General features: G+C 44.0%; 1 protein-coding gene and 6 non-coding genes across 7 annotated transcripts in view; all 7 read right to left on the reverse strand.

Moving 5' to 3' along the window:
• Positions 1-21,237, reverse strand: part of LOC125740338 (uncharacterized) — a 115,180-nt gene that overhangs the window by 29,822 nt on the left and 64,121 nt on the right. The gene's annotated exons all lie outside the window — the stretch shown is intronic.
• Positions 3,124-3,195, reverse strand: trnae-uuc (transfer RNA glutamic acid (anticodon UUC)). Its single transcript has one exon. It is a non-coding gene; the product is annotated as a tRNA-Glu (tRNA).
• trnae-uuc (transfer RNA glutamic acid (anticodon UUC)) lies at positions 4,395-4,466 on the reverse strand. The gene has a single exon. It is a non-coding gene; the product is annotated as a tRNA-Glu (tRNA).
• On the reverse strand, positions 4,583-4,655 carry trnar-acg (transfer RNA arginine (anticodon ACG)). Its single transcript has one exon. It is a non-coding gene; the product is annotated as a tRNA-Arg (tRNA).
• trnar-acg (transfer RNA arginine (anticodon ACG)) lies at positions 5,844-5,916 on the reverse strand. Its single transcript has one exon. It is a non-coding gene; the product is annotated as a tRNA-Arg (tRNA).
• trnae-uuc (transfer RNA glutamic acid (anticodon UUC)) lies at positions 6,925-6,996 on the reverse strand. Its single transcript has one exon. It is a non-coding gene; the product is annotated as a tRNA-Glu (tRNA).
• On the reverse strand, positions 7,113-7,185 carry trnar-acg (transfer RNA arginine (anticodon ACG)). The gene has a single exon. It is a non-coding gene; the product is annotated as a tRNA-Arg (tRNA).

The raw sequence follows: 21,237 nt of genomic DNA on the forward strand, positions 1-21,237 counted from the left end.
TCTCTGAATATTAAAACAGAAATATTTAAATAAATATTTGAAGATGGAGGCGGCATGGTGGTTAGCAGTGTTGCCTCACACCTCTGGGACCCGGGTTCGTGTCCTCCTGGGTCGCATGTGTGTGGAATTTGCATGTTCTCCCCATGTCGTCTTGGGGTTTCCGTGGCTAATTGGAGTTTCTAAATTGCCCGTGGGTGCGCATGCGTGTGTGTGAATGGTGTGTGAGTGTGCCCTGCGATGGGCTGGCCCCCTATCCAGGGTTGTTCTCTGCCTCGTGTCCATTGCTTCCGGGATAGGCTCCGGACCCCCGCGACCCAGTAAGATAAGCTGTTTGGAAAATGGATGGATATTTGAAGACGTAGTTTATTGGTGCTTTCATGTTCGTTGAAGTTTCTGCTTTTTAACAACTGTATAAAGTGATGTTATTTGTTATATAAATCAACTCAGGTGAAATAAAAAAATTTACGTTTTCAGGGTTGCCAAATCTCAAGCATCTGGCATTACACTCACGCATTCAGATTCACGCAGGAAATCTTACGGCCAACTGGTAATGTTCCATTATAAACCAAAAATTTGCTACGTCAAATGGGAATTTCCACGGTTAAATACAGACTATTTACAAGGTAAGAACTGTTACATTTGTGTGCAGACAACTGGAACTGAAAACCTCACTCCAGCCACCTGGCTGAAGTTGGTAACCCCACGTTTTATTTGGAATAAAAAGTAAAATCCGCTGTTTTGTAAGCTGGCTTACCTTGTTTTAATAGTAGTTTTTCCGATTAATTCCATCCCTGGCTTTGTATCCGAAGTGTTAAAAGTAATTCCCCGCATACCCCCCCGCTGAGTAGCCACTTATCCTCCCTGGCGCTATGAAGATGTTGCGCAGCAAAAGTTTAAAACAAGTTGGGGCCTGTTATACCTCGCTGTTAACGTTTGTTTTCTTGTTTAAGGAGCTGCTGGTCCCCGTGTTTAGAAGATGGTTAGCTGAAAAAGCCTTGCCATTCAGGGTGCGCCGATCATCTGTCCCCCACACCACCTTATTTTATTCTGGCCCTGAGTTGATTCGCGTGGACGCGCATTGCACGTGCTGAAACCCTACCGTTGACTGATCCATCGGAGGTGAGGCGGGCCTATAACTAAATAACCTGTAACTTAGATCATTTTGAATAACTGAGTGACCTGTAGTCGGCATTTTGTTGCTTATCACAAGCGAGACGATTAATGAAATTATCTTGAATACCTATGAAAACATAAATTTGTATTTTTTTACTGATGTAACAGGTCTGTAATGGTTTAATCCAACTCCTGAATGATTAAGATCCTAGCTAGTGCAGTAACACTAATACAGCATGTGGCGAATAGAAATGTATTTTTTCTCTCTGATTCTGGCTGTTCTAGTAACGAATATAAAATTTGAACAACATGAAGATACTCCTGTGCTGCACACACGCATGTCCCTGTTCTGCACACACACGCATGTCCCTGTTCTGCACACACGCATGTCCCTCTGCTGTACACACACGCATGTCCCTGTGCTGCACACACGCATGTCCCTGTGCTGCACACACGCATGTCCCTCTGCTGCACACACGCATATTCCTCTGCTGTACACACGCATGTCCCTGTTCTGCACACACGCATGTCCCTGTTCTGCACACACACATGTCCCTGTGCTATACACACGCATGTCCCTGTGCTGCACACACGCATGTCCCTGTGCTGTACACACACATGTCCCTGTGCTGTACACACGCATGTCCCTGTTCTGCACACACACATGTCCCTGTGCTGTACACACACATGTCCCTGTGCTGTACACACGCATGTCCCTGTTCTGCACACACACGCATGTCCCTGTGCTGTACACATGCATGTCCCTGTGCTGCACACACGCATGTCCCTGTGCTGTACACACGCATGTCCCTGTGCTGTACACACGCATGTGCCTGTTCTGCACACACGCATGTGCCTGTTCTGCACACACACATGTCCCTGTTCTGCACACACACATGTCCCTGTGCTATACACACACATGTCCCTGTGCTATACACACGCATGTCCCTGTGCTGTACACACGCATGTCCCTGTGCTGCACACACGCATGTCCCTGTGCTGCACACACGCATGTCCCTGTGCTGCACACACACGCATGTCCCTGTGCTGCACACACACGCATGTCCCTGTGCTGCACACACGCGCATGTCCCTGTGCTGCACACACACGCATGTCCCTGTGCTGCACACACGCATGTCCCTGTGCTGCACACACGCATGTCCCTCTGCTGTACACACACGCATGTCCCTGTGCTGCACACACACATGTCCCTCTGCTGTACACACACGCATGTCCCTGTGCTGCACACACACATGTCCCTGTTCTGCACACACACATGTCCCTGTGCTGCACACACACGCATGTCCCTGTGCTGCACACACGCATGTCCCTGTGCTGCACACACATGCATGTCCCTGTGCTGCACACACGCATGTCCCTGTGCTGCACACACGCATGTCCCTGTGCTGCACACACGCATGTCCCTCTGCTGTACACATGCACATATTAAGTAAATCCAGCTAACTGAGAACACCAGCTTCATGGAATAACCCCCTTCTTCCCCTGTCTCTCTTATTACATAATTGACTACAAATGCTTGATTTCCTCAAAGACCATATTTAGCAGTGATTTCTCTAAAAATGCTTTGCAATATATTGATAATTCCTGACCTGTTCAGGAAAAATTAGACTCATGTCCTATCCCTGTCATAATTATGATGCACACATCACTGAAACAGAAGGAAACCGTACTAGGAGTAAGACTTATCTTCAAGGTATAACCGAAATCATTAATATAAAAACAATCAATAGAAAATCAACTAAAACAAAATCTGTGAAGGACTTGGAAAATACATAACACTTTGCAAATATGCCTTATCATAATCTCTGCACTGTCCCGGTTCTGTCCAGTGCGGGGCTCAACAAGTGACACAAAGAGAAAAGGATTAAACGCATTTGCATTTGGCTGTTTCAACACGGGTAAGATATTTTTTTTCCGTATAAATTGCATTTCGTAACCAAAAAAAGTTATAAAGATCAGTTGCAGGGGTGCAGTCAACGATAAGTATAATTCCCATACCGGGAGTCAAACCCGGGCCGCCTGGGTGAAAACCAGGAATCCTAATCGCTAGACCATATGGGACACCATGCAGCCTGCCTCTTGTGAGCTCCCTGTCTGCAGCTGATGCGAGGAAGCCAAGACGTTGGTAGCATGGAGCAGCTAAAGCAGAAGGCATTAGAGTAAAGGAAAGAAATGTCCGAGCCAGCCAGGAGTCGAACCTAGAATCTTCTGATCCGTAGTCAGACACGTTATTCATTGCGCCACTGGCCCACAGCATGGAAGGACAAACAAGTAACGCAAAGAGAAAAGGATTAAATGCATTTGCATCCAGATCTTTCTTGTGTCGATTTCACACTTCAGATGACTTTCAAGTATTTCTTAAAAACAGATTCTTCCTCTCACTATCAAATAATGTCACAAGAAATTTAATCTTTTTAAGTAGCAATAATGCTTATGAGAATGACAGATGGAAAATCAACTAAAAGTAAATGCTACAGTCTGAAAATACGGAATGCTTCCCAAATCTGTCTGTCATCTATGTTCCTTTTTCCAGCCTCCTTTCGGCTTTAGTGCAACAAATGTTTCAGCCCCCTATTGGCCAGTTGAAGAAGTGTTTCAACTAAATGTTTTACAACGGTCTCGACCAATTGGCCAAGCGAGGCGACTGGCCCCGTGTGTTTGGCCAGTGAAACAAGGACCCGCCCGCCCCGCAGACGCGCTGGTGTTGCAGCACGGACATTCTCTTCGCATCGGTGACGGTTTTGGCTTCGCATCCAGCATCCTAGACAATGCACACATTTATGGCCGAAAAACTGCGTAATTTGAGCAAAACCTCTCGTATTTTTGGTGTTTTCTTTTTGACTGTTTCACCACGGGTAAGATATTTTTTTTCTGTACTAATTGCATTTCGTAACCAACAAAAGTTATTTTATGGTAAAAGTTCATTTTCTCAAGTAATTCATTTCATTTTGTGTGTCTGATCTGAAGTGTCGGGGACAGTGTTTTTCAGGGGTAACCTGGCACGGCACCACTACTTACGACTGGAGGAAATCTGCGCTGAGATTATTCTTTAGCTTGGCTTAAAAATAATAAAAATTTAATAAATATTGTGACACCAAAGTATGGCAAAATCACGTGCAAAGTGACAGCTCCACCTGAGTTGTATGTAATGACTGGTCAGTATTTCCAGCAAGATTGTTAGACTTCCCAGGAAGAGCATTTTTGCTGCCTTGGCTCAAGGACACGATTAGTTGCAATGCTGCAGACAACGATAAGTACAATTCCCATACCGGGAGTCGAACCCGGGCCGCCTGGGTGAAAACCAGGAATCCTAACCGCTAGACCATATGGGACACCATGCAGCCTGCCTCTTGTGAGCTCCCTGTCTGCAGCTGATGCGAGGAAGCCAAGACGTTGGTAGCATGGAGCGGCTAAAGCAGAAGGCATTGGAGTAAAGGAAAGAAATGGCCGAACCAGCCAGGAGTCGAACCTAGAATCTTCTGATCCGTAGTCAGACGCGTTATCCATTGCGCCACTGGCCCACAGCAGAGAAGGACAAACAAGTAACACAAAGAGAAAAGGATTAAATGCATTTGCATCCAGATCTTTCTTGTGTCGATTTCACACTTCAGATGACTTTCAAGTATTTCTTAAAAACAGATTCTTCCTCTCAGTATCAAATAATGTCACAAGAAATTTCATCTTTTTAAGTAGCAATAATGCTTATGAGAATGACGGATGGAAAATCAAGTAAAAGTAAATGCTACAGTCTGAAAATACGGAATGCTTCCCAAATCTGTCTGTCATCTATGTTCCTTTTTCCAGCCTCCTTTCGGCTTTAGTGCAACAAATGTTTCAGCCCTCTGTTGGCCAGTTGAAGAAGTGTTTCAACTAAATGTTTTACAACGGTCTCGACCGATTGGCCAAGCGACGCGACTGGCCCCGTGTGGTTGGCCAGTGAAACAAGGACCCGCCCGCCCCGCTGACACGCTGGTGTTGTAGCACGGACATTCCCTTCGCATCGGTGACGTTTTTGGCTTCGCATCCAGCATCCTAGACAATGCACACATTTATGGCCGAAAAACTGCTAAATTTGAGCAAAATCTCTCGTATTCTTGGTGTTTTCTTTTTGGCTGTTTCACCACGGGTAAGATATTTTTTTCTGTACAAATTGCATTTCGTAACCAACAAAAGTTATTTTATGGTAAATGTTCATTTTCTCAAGTAATTCATTTCATTTTGTGTGTCTGATCTGAATTGTCGGGGACAGTGTTTTTCAGGGGTAACCTGGCACGGCACCACAACCTACGACTGGTGGAAATCGGCGCTGAGATTATTCTTTAGCTTGGCTTAAAAATACTAAAAATGTAATAAATATTGTGACACCAAAGTATGGCAAAATCACGTGCAAGGTGACAGCTCCACCTGAGTTGTATGTAATGACTGGTCAGTATTTCCAGCAAGATTGTTAGACTTCCCAGGAAGAGCATTTTTGCTGCCTTTGCACAGGGACACGATTAGTTGCAAGCCTGAAGACAACGATAAGTACAATTCCCATACCGGGAGTCCAACCCGGGCGAAAACCAGGAATCCTAACCGCTAGACCATATGGGACACCATGCAGCCTGCCTCTTGTGAGCTCCCTGTCTGCAGCTGATGCGAGGAAGCCAAAATGTTGGTAGCATGGAGCGGCTAAAGCAGAAGGCATTAGAGTAAAGGAAAGAAATGGCCGAACCAGCCAGGAGTCGAACCTAGAATCTTCTGATCCGTAGTCAGACACGTTATCCATTGCGCCACTGGCCCACAGCAGAGAAGGACAAACAAGTAACACAAAGAGAAAAGGATTAAATGCATTTTCATCCAGATCTTTCTTGTGTCGATTTCACACTTCAGATGACTTTCAAGTATTTCTTAAAAACAGATTCTTCCTCAGTATCAAATAATGTCACAAGAAATTTCATCTTTTTAAGTAGCAATAATGCTTATGAGAATGACGGATGGAAAATCAACTAAAAGTATATGCTACAGTCTGAAAATACGGAATGCTTCCCACATCTGTCTGTCATCTATGTTCCTTTTGCCAGCCTCCTTTCGGCTTTAGTGCAACAAATGTTTCAGCCCTCTATTGGCCAGTTGAAGAAGTGTTTCAACTAAATGTTTTACAACGGTCTCGACCGATTGGCCAAGCGAGGCGACTGGCCCCGTGTGGTTGGCCAGTGAAACAAGGACCCGCCCGCCCCGCTGACGCGCTGGTGTTACAGCACGGACATTCCCTTCGCATCGGTGACGGTTTTCGCTTCGCATCCAGCATCCTAGACAATGCACACATTTATGGCCGAAAAACTGCTAAATTTGAGCAAAATGTCTCGTATTTTTTGTGTTTTCTTTTTGACTGTTTCACCATGGGTAAGATATTTTTTTTCTGTACGAATTGCATTTCGTAACCAACAAAAGTTATTTTATGTTAAAAGTTCATTTTCTCAAGTAATTCATTTCATTTTGTGTGTCTGATCTGAATTGTCAGGGAGAGTGTTTTTCAGGGGTAACCTGGCACGGCACCACAACCTACGACTGGAGGAAATCGGCGTTGAGATTATTCTTTAGCTTGGCTTGAATATAATAAAAATGTAATAAATATTGTGACACCAAAGTATGGCAAAATCACGCGCAAGGTGACAGCTCCACCTGAGTTGTATGTAATGGCTGGTCAGTATTTCCAGCAAGATTGTTAGACTTCCCAGGAAGAGCATTTTTGCTGCCTTGGCACAAGGACAAGATTAGTTGCAATGCTGCAGACAAAGATAAGTACAATTCCCATACCGGGAGTCGAACCCGGGCCGCCTGGGTGAAAACCAGGAATCCTAACCGCTAGACCATATGGGACACCATGCAGCCTGCCTCTTGTGAGCTCCCTGTCTGCAGCTGATGCGAGGAAGCCAAGACGTTGGTAGCATGGAGCGGCTAAAGCAGAAGGCATTAGAGTAAAGGAAAGAAATGGCTGAGCCAGCCAGGAGTCGAACCTAGAATCTTCTGATCCGTAGTCAGACACGTTATCCATTGCGCCACTGGCCCACAGTATAGAAGGACAAACAAATAACACAAAGAGAAAAGGATTAAATGCATTTGCATCCAGATCTTTCTTTTGTCGATTTCACACTTCAGATGACTTTCAAGTATTTCTTAAAAACAGATTCTTCCTCTCAGTATCAAATAATGTCACAAGAAATTTCATCTTTTTAAGTAGCAATAATGCTTATGAGAATGACGGATGGAAAATCAACTAAAAGTATATCCTACAGTCTGAAAATACGGAATGCTTCCCACATCTCTCTGTCATCTATGTTCCTTTTTCCAGCCTCCTTTCGGCTTTAGTGCAACAAATGTTTCAGCCCCCTATTGGCCAGTTGAAGAAGTGTTTCAACTAAATGTTTTACAACGGTCTCGACCGATTGGCCAAGCGAGGCGACTGGCCCTGTGTGGTTGGCCAGTGAAACAAGGACCCGCACGCCCAGCTGACACGCTGGTGTTGCAGCACGGACATTCCCTTCGCATCAGTGACGTTTTTGGCTTTGCATCCAGCATCCTAGACAATGCACACATTTATGGCCGAAAAACTGCTAAATTTGAGCAAAATCTCTCGTATTCTTGGTGTTTTCTTTTTGGCTGTTTCACCACGGGTAAGATATTTTTTTCTGTACAAATTGCATTTTGTAACCAACAAAAGTTATTTTATGGTAAATGTTCATTTTCTCAAGTAATTAATTTCATTTTGTGTGTCTGATCTGAATTGTCGGGGACAGTGTTTTTCAGGGGTAACCTGGCACGGCACCACAACCTACGACTGGTGGAAATCGGCGCTGAGATTATTCTTTAGCTTGGCTTAAAAATACTAAAAATGTAATAAATATTGTGACACCAAAGTATGGCAAAATCACGTGCAAGGTGACAGCTCCACCTGAGTTGTATGTAATGACTGGTCAGTATTTCCAGCAAGATTGTTTGACTTCCCAGGAAGAGCATTTTTGCTGCCTTAGCACAGGGACACGATTAGTTGCAAGGCTGAAGACAACGATAAGTACAATTCCCATACCGGGAGTCCAACCCGGGCAAAAACCAGGAATCCTAACCGCTAGACCATATGGGACACCATGCAGCCTGCCTCTTGTGAGCTCCCTGTCTGCAGCTGATGCGAGGAAGCCAAGACGTTGGTAGCATGGAGCGGCTAAAGCAGAAGGCATTAGAGTAAAGGAAAGAAATGGCCGAGCCAGCCAGGAGTCGAACCTAGAATCTTCTGATCTGTAGTCTGACACGTTATCCATTGCGCCACTGGCCAACAGCAAAGAAGCACAAACAAGTAACACAAAGAGAAAAGGATTTAATGCATTTGCATCCAGATCTTTCTTGTGTCGATTTCACACTTCAGATGACTTTCAAGTATTTCTTAAAAACAGATTCTTCCTCTCAGTATCAAATAATGTCACAAGAAATTTCATCTTTTTAAGTAGCAATAATGCTTATGAGAATGACGGATGGAAAATCAACTAAAAGTAAATGCTACAGTCTGAAAATCCAGAATGCTTCCCACATCTGTCTGTCATCTATGTTCCTTTTGCCAGCTTCCTTTCGGCTTTAGTGCAACAAATGTTTCAGCCCCCTATTGGCCAGTTGAAGAAGTGTTTCAACTAAATGTTTTACAACGGTCTCGACCGATTGGCCAAGCGAGGCGACTGGCCCCGTGTGGTTGGCCAGTGAAACAAGGACCCGCCCGCCCCTCTGACACGCTGGTGTTGCAGCACGGACATTCCCTTCGCATCGGTGACGGTTTTGGCTTCGCATCCAGCATCCTAGACAATGCACACATTTATGGCCGAAAAACTGCTAAATTTGAGCAAAATCTCTCGTATTCTTGGTGTTTTCTTTTTGGCTGTGTGGTAGAAAATTCTTGATTATGCTAATCAGTAATCAATAATGGAATATAGACGATTATGCAAAATGCATTACCTAATCAGTAATTAACAATTTAGTTTATAATGTGTTGTTGATTTACCTATAATGATTGAAACAATATAACCTCACTTGAATCAGTCTGATGTATCAAGCACAATGTACTAATGCAAGCTTGCTTACTGTAAGTAAAGGGATTTCTATTTTCTATGAAGGAACTAACGTTTGCCATAATGTAGCTTGCTCAGCAAGGGCCCGGGTCAGCATGACCTGGAAGTGAGATAAAAGTAATTGGGTAATTGGATAAATTTAACTCGACTCAGTATGAAACTGCAGAGGAATTTCTGTGCTGATAAGTAAGCCTCAATAAGCAGAAGTGCCGGGTGTCTACAGACACCTGATCCTTTTCTTTGAACTATCTGATGACGGCATTTTTGGCTATAAGAAATGTATGCACTTGTTGTTCGGGGAGCAGAACACGAGACGCATGATTGCTGAGTGTCTGTTCCCTTTGAGCTCATCCAATAATAAAGTTCTGTCAAACACTTAAACATCGGACTTCGAGAAATTTCTTCCACAGATTTGGGGGCTCGTCCGGGATCGGAGAAAGGGAACAGCCAGAGCGCACGGACGGCGAGGAACGAGGTGTCCTGTTAGAAGGGAGCGGTGAAGCGCTACCGTCAGCCAAGGAGCGAGGAAAAAAGTTACTCGATCCGGCTCAGCATCCCATCCTCGTCGGACAAACGCCTGGACGTCCCAATCCGATCAACGGACCAAAATTAAAGGGAAAAATTGTAAGTTGATTTATTTAATCGCAAGTCGATGTTTAAGTCTATATAGTATCTATATGTGCTGTTTGACAAACTTTGGGAAAAGCGCTAGTGGATTGTGATCCACAGGAGGATCCTCGTATTCACAGGAAGGTGAATACAGGTATTTGCAAGGAAGCAAATACGGGTGTCTGTAGAGACACAGGTCTTTGACAGGGAGGGAGTATGAATAAGGTTGTGTGTGTGGAAACTGTCCCGTCGGGCAGCTAACACGGCTCTGCCGGGGGCAGCCTGGTAGCGGACTGAGTCCTGCCAGGGAAGTGAATGGATAGTAGCTGCCGCGCAGTGATTCATGTCCTGCCGGAGGAAATTGTGTGAATGTGTGGAGCGTGTAAATATCCTGGTTGTGATGAATGTGAATGTGCCTAGTGCAAAATATCAGATAAACGAATTAATAAGTGTCCAGAAAATTAGACAGAGATACCGGTGTAAAAAGCGCCGGAGACCAAGTGGCCGTGCCCAAACTAAATTTGTCTGATTTATGAGGACAGAGACACAAGTCAAAATTTATATTGCTGGAATGTGTATCTGGTGCGCATAATAAAATATTAATTATATTATCCTCCAATCCTGCTAAAAACAAAATATTTGCTTATGCTCTCTAGCGAAGGAGCGCTAGGGCTTTGTGTTTATAATAAATAGCTTGCTCTATCGCAAGGAAGGAATTTGCTTTTGTTTTCTCGCAAGGAAGGAATTTGCTTTTGCTTTCTCGCAAATTCTATTGCAACGAAGAAACTTGCTTCTGCTTTCGCAACGAAGTAAACTGCTTAATTTCCTGAAGTGCATTGTTGAGGGTAACTGGTGAACAGATAGGAAAAGTCATGGGCAGTTCAAATAGCAAAGAAAACAAATGGGCTCCAGATACTGCATATGACCCAGAGGGTATGACAAAATTTGAAAAACAAATGAGAAAACGCAGTTGTCGAAAGCCAGGCAAGAAACGTATGTGTCGCGATGTGGTCGAGACTGAGATGGGAGAGAGTTTTAGCAAAGAATGTGCCAAATGGAGTAAAATGGCAAGCGGGCGCTGGCCCGTGGACGGCACGTTCGATCCAACAATAATGCAACATACAAAGCATGTAATACAAAGCAAAAAGGGATGTTGTGGAAAATATGGGGATATTGATAAGTTTGAAAAGCGGATATATGTGGCTAAATTGAAAGAGTTAGAGAAGGAAAAGGCAAATAATAAGGGACTGCGGGACAAACTGGCCAGGGAGACAGCGGAGTTAAACGCTGAAAGGGCTAAAAATGAGGCTCAGGCCCAATCCCTCAGCATGGTGTTACAGAATACTAAGAAGAAAAAGGAAGAGATACATCTGTACCCTCCTCTGCCGAATGTGCCCCCTCCCCCTGCTTATCATCCTCAGCTAGGAGCAGCTGCAGCAGCACCGGCGTCTGTGGAGGCCACTGCCCCTCCCTCAGAGAAGAAGGAGGAAGATGACACAGTGGGGGGAGCAGGAGCCCTGCCGCTGAGACAGAGCCAGAGACTGCTGCAAAGGGGGGGAGACTCAGCCTCACAGTTGTAGGATCACACATGCACATATCACAAAGCTTAAATTCCAGGTGGCCTGAGACAAGGCCTACCCTGGTACGAGAAGGCACACATCGACCTAGGCCTCAAAAGGGGGGTTCGTGACCCCACACACATAGATAACCAGGGAGGCCAGCACTCCAACTTTTATTGCCCAAAGCTTTAACGACCTACAGATAGCAGAGTGGATCCCCAGGGACAGGGGCCCCTCGACTTGGCCCACAACCCCATCACCCGACATCCTGCCTTGCATACCACTCTCCCAACACCCCACAGAAAGTTTCCTTTAAGTTTGGTTTTTGTATACCCTGTATAGTATGTTGCTTATGTCTCAATATGCAAGTCATGTTTATGTGAGTGTCCTTAGACAGTCTTAGGTTTGTGTGCCACCCTTATAACCATGTTCACAGCGTGTCTATTATTTTACCCCTCACACCTAAACACTTGTATAAATTTGAATAAATAAATAGGTATAGCTACCACTGCATATATGTTAAACCAGAATAATCTTGGAAATTGAATAGTCTAACCAGGGATCTTAGTGTGCCCTAACTTTCGAAGATTCTTTTCCTTTGTCTGACAAACATTCCCCCCCTTTTTGCTTTGCCACATTCCTCGGCAACCCTTATCTGATCTTTGTATTTCACCATACCTATCCAAGGGTAAGATGTGCTGATGACAAGAGAATGTCATATAATGTCTGTATAAAGGGTATACATCTGTTGAAGTGTAATCTACACTGTCTACCATATATACCACATACTGGTGTGAGTAATAGAACATAACATAATAGCATAATATAAGTAATCATTAATTAATCATCACAGATGGGATTTGGTGTGAACCGCTAGGCTGGTATGGCATGTTTGGTATCAAACCGACGGGAAATCACTCCAGTTTCCAAATCTGGTCAATGGTTACCACAAAAGTGGACATATCAAAAGTTACACCAGCCTAATGAAAATCACCATTACCAGAGAAGTCGGTCTGGTCATAAATCCCAAAAGGACTGATACCGACCCCCTTCCGAAAGCCCGCCAAATGGATGGTCAGCCATTGGCCCAGGACTCGAATTCCTGGTCACTCCTATTCACGAACTTTACACTATAAAACCTGGCACCTCAGAACAAAGCGGGGGAGAGGGAAGAAAAGGAGAGAGAAAGGTGTAGAACATCAGCGGAGCGGAGGAGAGCAGAGCAGAGGAGAGCGGAGGAGAGGAAACAAAGACCATTAGCCCAGGAGAAGAGAAGCCCACAAGCAGGCCTCCAGCCATCAGTTTAGACCCAACTGGACAAAGAACTGAAACTCAGTCCAAGCTTCACCAGGAGAGAGAATCAGAGGGCTCCACTCCAACAACCGCTGCAAACACCGCGCCTCCCTGAGTGCCATCACCCATCAGCTCATTAGCCTCTGCAACCAACTGCCAAGACCCCCCCTTTCCTGCATCCAAGTAAACCAACTTCCTTTCATTTCTAATAACCTAAACTGTCCTATTCACCTGCTATATTCCTTTAGGTTCATATTTCCACAAACTGTTTGCTTTGCAGAACAGTTTTTCCCTTTTTAGGTTAATCCTTTTAAATCTGGTCATTGCATTTTCATGATTACATTGTTTGTGTCTATTCCGTTATTTCATGTTTATTCTTTGTTAGGTGTAATGTCTGTCTTATGTTAGTTGTAGGAATAAATGCATATCTTTTACACAACTTCAGTCTCCGTCATTGAGTGCTCACAATAGTCCCTGCCTCTGTGCGATCTGGCTACTACGCTCTGAAACCTCAAACTCGCCTGAAATATCGCGAGACTCTCTCTCATCGGCCGTGAGGGGAGCTTCGCTACCGACCGTTTACATTACCTGGTGACGCAGCTCGCTGGACGAGCCTACTAACCCAGGTTATTAAGCGATACTGGTTATTAATGAATCCCATTTAAGTCTCACATTAACAGATATCGGGGATTCGCAATTGAGTTTGGAGGAGCCGACCATTCGGCATAACAATTGGTTAATAATCAGCATTAAATAATAATTAATTAAAAGTTAATTAATTTCAAAACATATTGGTGGAGATATTAAAATTTACCTGAGCTAATAATTCCTACACCTCCTTGTCCTTTACGCACTGAAATTCCTTCAGATTCCTTCAATCTTTTAATTATGTTATGCACTGTTGAAGGTAAAATATCCAAATCTCTTCCTGTCGTTCTTTGAGGAACATTGTTTTTAAACATTTCAATAATTTTCCCACGTATTTGTGCTGCTTTTGTACCAAATCATAATTACAATCACCTGTTGACATCACTTGTTTCAAATCACATCATTATTTAACCAATTTACCTCACTACTGGCCCTAAATTGCTCCTGTCCTGACTTTTTTGGAAATGTGTTGCAAGAACCAAAATTGGAATACGTGTTTATTTTGAGAAAAACAATGAAATTCATGAGGAACACATTAAATAATGTGGTGGGGGTAACATAATAAATTCAAGATTTTTATTTGTCATACAAATGTAGTGGTACACTGGCAGTGAAATGAAATTGTCGTTACTCCAGTCGGTGTAATAAACACACTAGTAAAAGGACATCAAAATTAAACAACGTGAATTAACAAAAGAAGTACTGAAACTACAGAAAGATAATAAGAAAATATAACAATAAAAGGTATATAAAAAGTAAAGATGAAAATGTATAAAAAATATGTAGAAATGTTTATAGTACAGATTGTAGTTATAGCATATTTTAGCTTTTAATCTGTGATGTTAATGATCCTACTGGCCTGGGGGTAGAAGCTTCTCCTCGGCCTCTCTGTCCCGGCCATAAGGCCCCGGGGACTTATGCAGGGCGGCAGTTCTGTCCTGGTGATTCTCTGGGCGCATCGTATCACCCTCAGCGGGACTCGGTGGCCCTCAGAGCTGGAGCTGCCGTACCGAGCAGTTATGCTCCCGGAGAGCACAGATCCCACATTGCCGCTGTAGAAGGTTTTTTGTGGCACAGACGAGAGTCTGTATTTCCACAGCTGCCTCACATGATACACTCACTGTCAGGCTTTCAGCACTAAAGTTACAGATTACTGGGTGGCCGAGAGGTCTGTGAAATTTGGAGGGTCAGTAGCTTGCCTGGGAAGCCTTAGCATTCAGCGAAAACTGAACAGAGAGGCCTGTAGCAGGGTTGTCTAATTTGTTTAGCTGGCTGGCATAAGATTTTCAGTTTGAAACAAGTATGCACACAGATTTACATGTACGTAACAGTTTTATTACCTTGTAAATAGTTTGTAGGGTTTTCAAAGTACCCCAGTGCTTTTGATATAGCGAATTTTAGGTTTATAATGAAATAATATAGATTTCTTGCGTGAGCGTGAGAGCCTGAAAGTGTGAGTGTCACACCAGATGGGTGAGAGCTGGCAACCCTTGCTCTGTTCAGTAGCTTCAGAAATTCTTTCGAACTTTCCACACACAGCTGATGGAAATCAATGGACGCAAAGGTTCTCAGTGACCATTTTAGCTTGTTTTTAGACTAAAGGCCTATGATGGATCTTTGGAATGTTGCGGAGATGCGAATGCTGAGGACAGCATACTTTGTGCTGTGAGTGTTATGTTATCCATGTAAACAAAGAGGAAGTACACAGTCCAACCAGATACTATATTGAAATGCTAACAAGTTTTTAAATATTTTTATTCAAGTGACTTTAAGTCTGGATAATGTTTTTAATGGTTGGAAACGTGTGTATTACTGTATAATTAAATAATTAAACTTCTGAAATGGCCACTCAGCACCCACCACTGAGCTTCACTGGTCAGCCTTGACTGGTTCTGTGCTGGTGGCAAGAGGCTCAGTGCAGGAGGAGGCTGCAAACCTGAAGAGGCACACAACCGTATGGGTGGGGCAGGGGATCAATGGTGTGAGGTAGAGGACCAGGGCAGTGGGATTGCAGTGGCACAAGGGCAACCGTGTGGTCATCATGGAGTCCTCCAATGGCAGCTTCAGGTAAGTCTCTCTGGTAAACCCCGTTAGACTCCAGTGAAGTGAGTGAGGCTGCAGCGCTACACTGGAGGGGACACATGTGGGCTCAGGGGCCCACGTGACTGTAGCAGAGGAAGGGATCTCTAGCTGATGTGGAGGTACAGGCCCAATGCCAGTAAGGGGTGGGCAGTCAGCTGCAGAGGCTGCAGGGCCAGCGGCCCCACTGTACACATGGACCGCAGGGAATCTCAGCATGTTGTGCCCAAAGTCCAGCACACATGCCGTGCTCCGGGGGAAATTCAGGCCCAGGATGGAGGGATCGAGCATGTCAGCCATCCACATAGTTACTATTCACAACTAAACCCCCCATGTCAAAAGGGAACAACCCCATCCCTCTTAAAGGGGCCAGGTCACCAGTCATTGTTCTCACCTGCACCAATGTCAGTTCTAGACAGTGTCTGGTCTCACCAGGGTTGCAGTGGAACCTGTATGGACTAGGGCAGTACATGCGACTCACATCACTATGGTGGGTATGTGACAGAAGTCGCCTCTGTGAGTCCAATCCATAGTTACCACCTCTGCAGCAGGTGGCAGCGGGGCCACCTCCCCGGTGTCACCAAGGAAGTTCAGGAAATTAACCTTGTTGGCCCACATCTTCCCGGCTATGCGTGCCCTTGGCGGAACCCTGGGTGGCGGTGAACTTGGGACACTGTCTGAGGACTGAGGGGTGGGGGGGGTGCTGCTGCCTGTCAGCCTACAGGCAGTCTGCATCCAGGAAGTAAACCTGAGGGCCTGGGTCCTCCAAGCCCTTTGGCGTTTCCTCACAGCTTGGTTGATTTCTCCCGCCTCGTTCCCCGCCACCTCGGTGCCCACAATTTCTCTCTCCAAAGCCAGTTCCAGGGCCTCATCTAGGGACGCAGAGGGGTTGACTGTGTCTGAATGTGAGCTATCTGGGGTTAAGTGTCTAGATAAACTGATCCCTGGCCAGTTCACTCTGTACTGATAGAGCCATGTGAGCAGAGACACGCCTACACAACCCCTTGATATCATTAAGCAGGATGCAGAGAGACTCATTTGACTCAGTCCCTGCGCCTATTGTTTAACTGAGAGGGCAGAAGTCCTCACACTGCCCACAGCGATTCTGCAGGGTACGGACCAGTGTCTCATCCAGGGTCTCAAGCAACCAGCAGTGTACACCTCACAAAAACATGTGTGACAACCCTGAGGAATTCTTTTTGGTATAATGGTGCTCCATGGAAAAACAAGTCTAAGCAACAACCAAGTTCAAAAAACAGTGCAAAAGTTATACAATAATCTAGTAATAAATATAAAATCACTATAAATGTTAAATACATGATGTGCAAAGCAGAATAGTCAGATTAAATAGATAAATAAAATGTGTTCCTGTGTGTGCAGGGTCAGTACAGAGATGCATCTAATAAGAAGCGGTGTAAGGCTGAATTAGCTCGGAGACGGACTGGGGACCTATGCCATGAATCGCCTTAGAAAGAAATAAGAAATCTTTAAACTGTATTCTCAGAAATTCTCAAAACTTATCAAGTAGCCAATGCAATGCAGCCAACACAGGGGAAATTTGGTGTCTATATTTTGTTGAGAGCCTGGTAGCACCGTTTTGAACAAGGTGTAGTCAGAATAAAGATGCTTCTGGTAAACCTGGGTACAGAGAACGGCAGTAACCCAATCAGGATAAAAGCAGGAGTAACTCTCCAGGTCTTTGGCTGAAAGGTGTGGTTTAAGCCAGGCTATTGCACTCAGCTGACAGAAACACCCCTTCACAACAGCATTTATTTGTTTATCAAACTCAGTGATGAATCAAAGATGACACCAAGATTTTTAGTATGTGACTGGAAGTTTTCTGAATGAGGCCCTAATTGTTCTCTGAGTTCATGAACAGTGACCAAAACTCATTACCTCTATCTTGTTTTCATTAATCTGGACGAAAGTCATTGCTGTCCTGTTCTTAATATCCTCCAGACAGTTAGAAAGGGCCACCAGAGAGCAGCAGTCACCAGGTTTTAATGGCAAATAGAGCAGCGTATCACCAGCATAGCAATGATATTTTACATAATAACATTCACAAATAGAGCCCAAAGGAAGCATGTATAGAGGCAATAGGAGAGGGCCTGTATCACAGGACTGGATATGTTTACAAGTAAGGCCATAGTACTGAAGGGGTGTGGCCATCCCACACAGTGACAAGCCCATTCATTCACCTCATCTAGGCCTTTTACTAGGGATTTAAGGTCCTGGTTTTCCTCTCAGACCCTAGAACACACTGCCAGGCTCAGATTCCCGATCCCTCATCCTGCTGAAGCCCTTCCCAAGATCAGACACTAGTTTTGTTTTCCTTGTTCTTATAGTAAAATGATGGTCTTTGACTTTTATACATCATCACTGTTCTGTTAATAAGAACATAAGAACATAAGAACTATACAAACGAGAGGAGGCCATTCGGCCCATCAAGCTCGCTTGGGGAGAACTAAACTAATAGCTCAGAGTCGTTAAAATCTTATCTAGCTCTGATTTAAAGGAACCCAAGGATTCAGCTTGCACTACATTATCAGGAAGGCTATTCCATACTCTGACTACACGCTGTGTCAAGAAGTGCTTCCTTAAATCCAGCTTGAAATGTTCTCCCGCTAATTTCCACCTATGGCCACGAGTTCGTGTATTTAAACTAATGCTGAAGTAACTATTTGGTTGAACAGCATCCAAACCTGTTAGAATCTTACATACCTGGATCATGTCCCCCCTCAGTCTCCTTTGCTTGAGACTGAACAGATTTAGCTCAAGTAACCGTTCCTCGTATGACATTCCTCTAAGACCAGGAATCATTTTTGTGGCCCTACGCTGCACCTTTTCTAAGGCCACAATGTCCTTTTTAAGATATGGTGACCAAACCTGCACACAATATTCAAGGTGAGGTCTCACCAAGGAATTGTATAATCTTAGCATTACTTTATTTACTTTTATATTGACTTAAACTCCACACACCTGGACATATACCCCAACATCCTATTGGCCTTTTTTATTGCTTCCCCACACTGGCGAGAGTGGGACATGGAAGCATCAACATACACACCAAGGTCTTTCTCATGATCAGCTACCTTTATTTCAATGACACCCATGAAATACCTGTACTTTATATTTCTGCTCCCTAGATGGAGTACCTTACATTTATCGACGTTAAATTTCATCTGCCAGGTATCCGCCCAGTCACTAATTAAATCAAGATCCCGCTGTAGCTGCTGAGCCACTAATTCAGTATCTGCTACACCACCCATCTTGCTGTCATCTGCAAATTTCACCAGTTTACTGTATATATTGGTATCCATATCATTTATGTAAATTAGGAACAATAGTGGTCCTAAAATCGAACCCTGCGGTACCCCACTATGAACGCAGGCCCACTGTGACATTGTGCCTCTTATAACTACTCGCTGTTTCCTATCTGTTAACCAGTTATCAATCCAGGTCGCTACGGTACCTAAAATACCTGTTGCTTTGAGTTTAAGTAGGAGCCTTTTGTGGGGGACAACATCAAAAGCCTTTTGGAAATCTAAGTAGATGACATCATAGGCCTTCTTATCATCAACTTACTGAGTAGCTTCCTCAAAAAACTCCAACAGATTTGTTAAACAGGATCTACCTCTCCTAAATCCATGCTGGCTATCCCGCAAAATGTTATTGGAGTCCAGGTAATCTACCATTTTCTCTTTGATTATAGCCTCCATAACTCCATACAAGTTAGACTGATTGGCCTATAGTTAGACAAATAACTTCTATCCCCTTTTTTGAAAATGGGCGTTATGAAGGCATGCTTCCAATCAGAAGGTACCACACCTTCAGATAAGGATTTTTGAAACAGTAAAGTTAAGGGTTGGCAAATAATATCCCTCATCTCTTTTAACACTATAGGTAAGATGCCATCAGGGCCCTGTGATTTATTTATTTTGAGCTTAGCTAGGCTTTGCAAAACATCTGCTTCAGTTATATATATATTAGCTATAGACGATGCTGGATAGGTAATAACTGGTAAATTACTAAGGTCCTCAACAGTGAATACCCGTGCAAAACTATCATTGAACTCATTTACTATATCAATGCCGTTTACTATTATAAGACCCTTACTATCCTGCAGATTAGTAATTTCAGGTTTTAGAGCTCTTTTAGAGTTAAAATACTGGAAGAAACTTCATCCTTAGCTTCCAATGCAACCATCCTTTCGACATTTCTTTTAGCTCGTCTAATATCATTTTTTAACTCAGCCTGTAGACTTAGATATTCCTGCTTAATTCTGTCATCATCAGTTATTTTCCATTGCTGGAACAAAGCCCTTTTCCTCCTTACTTTATACTTTATTTCCCTAGTAAACCACCTAGGTTGCAATTTCCTAGATTTGTTCTTGCTGGAAACAGGTATGAAGTCCACTTGCACTTGCAATAATGTGCTTTTAAAAAATTCCCAGGCCTCTTCAACAGTTTTGTTATTTAACTCCATCCAGTTCACAGTTTCTAGTTTTAGTCTCATACACTTAAAGTCAGCCTTCCTAACATTATATATTTTTGATTTGGACTTAGCTCTTCGAACACTAAACTTAACCTCAAATTTGACCATGTTATGATCGCTACTGTCAAGTGGTTCTAAAACGTCTAATTTACCAATCCTGTCCTGGTTATTAGAGAGAACAAGATCAAGAATGGCATCTCCCCTGGTAGGGGTGTTAACATCCATCCATCCAGCCATCCATTTTCCAAACCGCTTATCCTACTGGGTCGCGGGGGGTCCAGAGCCTATCCCGGAGGCAATGGGCACGAGGCAGGGAACAACCCAGGATGGGGGGCCAGCCCATCACAGGGCACACTCACACACCATTCACTCACACATGCACACCTACGGGCAATTTAGTAGCTCCAATTAGCCTCAGCATGTTTTTGGACTGTGGGGGGAAACTGGAGTACCCGGAGGAAACCCCACGACGACATGGGGAGAACATGCAAACTCCACACACATGTGACCCAGGCGGAGACTCGAACCCGGGCCCCAGAGGTGTGAGGCAACAGTGCTAACCACTGCACCACCATGCCGCCCCTGGGGTGTTAACAAACTGAGTAAAAAAACAATCCTGTTTTTTAAACAGTACTAATTCCACCATCTCCAGTTCATTTTCTGAAGAGCCAGTGACAATGTCCTACTGCATTCCTGGTAGATTAAAATCACCCATAACTACTACATCATTTTTATTGCTCATAGTCCTAATATCACTGTATAACAATCTGCTTTCCTCAGCAGATATATTAGGTGTTCTGTAACAAACACCGACAATTAGGCTATTTGAGTTTTTAGCATCTAATTTTACCCATATTGCTTCCGTAATTTTATTTATATCAGTAAGTTCCCTTGCCTGCAAGTTTTCCTTTACATATACTGCAACACCACCTCCCTTTTTTCCTATACGATCCTTACGGAACAACGTGTAACCATCCATATTATATTCTTGTCCATCCTTTTCACTCAACCACGTTTCAGTTATTCCTATAATATCATAAGAGTCTGATGAGATAAAAGCCTCTAAATCATGAATTTTATTCCTAATACTCCTGGCGTTTAAATACAGACAACAAAGGGTAGGCCTATTACGGTGCCCACTTACAATATGATTATTTGGGGCTTTCCGTTTCCCTCCACTGACATAGTTAACTAACCTCCCTGCCCCCCCCCCAGTCCCTAGTTTAAACATTCCTCAACTACTCTACACATACGCCTCCCCAATACACTGGTTCCCCTCTGGTTCAGGTGCAACCCATCCGGCTTGAACAGGTCCCACCTGTTCCAGA

This window comes from Brienomyrus brachyistius, chromosome 4, assembly GCF_023856365.1.
Source record: "Brienomyrus brachyistius isolate T26 chromosome 4, BBRACH_0.4, whole genome shotgun sequence".
Taxonomy (NCBI): domain Eukaryota; kingdom Metazoa; phylum Chordata; class Actinopteri; order Osteoglossiformes; family Mormyridae; genus Brienomyrus; species Brienomyrus brachyistius.